We start from the raw sequence: 2701 nt of genomic DNA, 5'->3' as shown, positions 1-2701 counted from the left end.
CGCCAGGAACGCGTGGAGGGGCGTCTCCTGAAGCGCCGCAGGTGCCGCCCCCGCTGCAGTGGGTGGTGCAGCTGGTGAGCTGCCTGCGCAGCGCAGAGCGCACCTGCCGGACTCGGGCCTCCCCGCCCAGGGCCGGGGTCCCTCCGCTCTCACCCCGCAACCTGAGTGACGCATAGAACTTGCAGCTGGGTGAGAACTTTACCACTCGGCCGGCGCCGCCGCCACCTGGTCCTCTGCAAACCTCCGCGACCCGTTCCTCCCACTCCCAAACAGAACTACGAGTTACCCCAACTTAGAGTGTGGCTGGTGCTGCTGGGGGGGGGGGGGCGGTACAGCGCGGGACTGCAATGCTGCTGACGTCAGTGCAGGTGTCTGCGAGTCTTCCGCTACGCCGAGTCACCCCGTCCTTTCCTGCACCGCTCCTCTTCGTTTCCTCGCCTTGAACGTACCGACTTTAATGGGTCATCACGTTAGGAGTCAAGGAAGAGACGTGTGCCATATGTGATCCAGTGCTGCAGACATGCTTCTAAAAAGGGGAGACCCCCTTCACCAACAACTGGAAATCCGACCGCAGGGCACTCTTCGCCAATAGACTAGACTCAGCCCCTGCACAAAAGTTCCTTCGTGGGTTTTTTGCTCCATATCCGAAGAACTGAATGAATATAGACTCATTACAGTCTGTGAATATGGTTTAAAGTTCTCCTTAGAAAGAAGAGAAGAAATTCTCCCTTAGTTTTAGACAAACAAAAATGTAGAGGAACATTATGTTTTTTAAAGAGCTGGCTTGCAGGTGGCCGGTTAGCTCAGTTGGTGAGAGCGTGGTGCTAATAACGCCAAGGTCGCGGGTTCGATCCCCGTACGGGCCACATGAAGTATCGTTTTGGCCTCCTGCCTGCCCAACCCAGACTACCTATGACCCCAACTCACACTGCTCAGGATGGAGAATTCAGACATTCTCAATGAAAAGGCGATGTATTTTCTTCTCGCTTTGCTTGTTTTTAATACAAAGTAACAGACACCTGCGAGGAAGGCTTTACCGAAGAAACGAGGGAGTAACGTGGGAACCAGGCGGTTGGATTTTAGCAAAGAGGTTGTTGAGAAGAGTTTTCGAAATATGCCTGCTTAGTTTATAGTGAAAGTCAGGAGACAGTATTATTTGGGCGCGTCAAAGTTCCAGTAGAGAAAGAAAAGGAGGCATACGCTGCCAGTGAGGGGTAGGCCAGAGCAGCGGGCACGGGCTGTGTTCCCGTCTGGTCTGTGCTCGGTTCCTCCCTCCCATCGCGAACCCTCCCTCCCCGTTACCTGTGCTGACACCGCACCGAGTGCGCCGCGCAAGGCTGCGCACCTTTTGCTGATTTGGTCTCGGTACCCGAAGGGCGCACGCGATGACTGCGGTTCACCTGCGATGCACGCCGACTAGACACGCTACACATTCGGAGGCCGGTCCACATAGGAACACGATCTTTTGGGTTGGTTTGAGGAATATTCCCCACTTGGCAGTCTCTACGCACGCCCTCGACGCACTAGAGGAGGCAGGTCTGTTCCGAGAGGCATCCCTAAGACTGCCACCTCCCAGATCTTCCTTACACTCCCGTCTTTCCCCTGGCTGTTTACCTTTGCAAAACAAGGGATCCCTGTGGGTTCTCTGTCCCCCGAGGGCCTCTGCCCCGACGGAAGCTCGGCCGGGCACGTGGGGGAGGAGTGGCCACCGCGGCCTTCAGTTTCAAGCTGGCCGCTCGCTCCAATGTTCCCGCAGCTGGACTTTCCTTGACTGCACATTTCCCCGGGGGATGTCTGTCATCTTTCTCTTTGCTGGTGGGGAGGGAGGAGCTACGCAGGAGAGACCTCTGCAGTGAGGACTCTTTGCAACAGGAAAAAATATCTACGGAGAAAATACTGGAAGAAACGTTTTTGGTAATTTTTCTTTAGAGCTTCTTTGATTTTCAAACCTTCCTTCAAATGGTCATTGTCAGCCAATCTCCTATCCCTACTTCAAGAAGAGATAAAAGAAGAAAATCTTAGAGGATCGTTGCTTTGACGCTTCTGACGTCTCTTTTGGACTCGACTGACAGCTGATGTAGGAGAGCATCCCTGAAAGTGAAAGATCAGGCCCAGGAAACTGTGTTCGAAGGACTTTAATGATTGCTTCAATGGTTTGTTAAAAAAAAAAAAAAAAAAGTGGAAAAAAAAAAACAAGGTCAGCGAGCCAGCCAGGAGTCGAACCTAGAATCTTCTGATCCGTAGTCAGACGCGTTATCCATTGCGCCACTGGCCCACACCTGCTGTGATGCTATCAATACTAGTATTTTCCATTAGTATACACAATTCATAACAAATTAGTAGTTGTGTGTTTTGTTTTTGTTTTTTTAATTTAGACAGGGATTAGGAACAAAAACTGTGCCAATTCTGGGAAATAATAATTTATTGAGACTTGCTTGCATGATGTATATTTACATAAAATGTTCTCACTGAAAACAGGTCAATCTTAACTTATTTTCTGACTGTATGCATTGGAAATTTGTTTGGGGCTTAGTAGCTGTTTTGCTTGAACAAATCTCCATGGACTCAGTTTTCACTTCTCACTTCACTCCTTACCCAGCTTATTATATTTGTGCCTAGTTTTTAGCTCTTTATTACCGCCCTCCCCCACCCATAATATTCATCTGCCCACAACATTGCAATAAACATGTAATGCAACGAG

At 50.4% G+C, this 2701-nt stretch overlaps 2 non-coding genes across 2 annotated transcripts; one reads left to right on the top strand and one right to left on the bottom strand.

The window, feature by feature from the left end:
• Positions 1 to 792: 792 nt before the first annotated feature.
• Positions 793 to 866, top strand: TRNAI-AAU (transfer RNA isoleucine (anticodon AAU)). Its single transcript has one exon. It is a non-coding gene; the product is annotated as a tRNA-Ile (tRNA).
• A 1336-nt stretch (positions 867 to 2202) lies between these two features.
• Positions 2203 to 2275, bottom strand: TRNAR-ACG (transfer RNA arginine (anticodon ACG)). The gene has a single exon. It is a non-coding gene; the product is annotated as a tRNA-Arg (tRNA).
• Between the last annotated feature and the right edge of the window lie 426 nt (positions 2276 to 2701).

Source organism: Nyctereutes procyonoides, unplaced genomic scaffold, assembly GCF_905146905.1.
Source record: "Nyctereutes procyonoides isolate TBG_1078 unplaced genomic scaffold, NYPRO_anot_genome, whole genome shotgun sequence".
NCBI lineage: Eukaryota > Metazoa > Chordata > Mammalia > Carnivora > Canidae > Nyctereutes > Nyctereutes procyonoides.
Note: the sequence above shows the minus strand (reverse complement) of the source record. Positions and strands in the feature narration are given on the sequence as shown.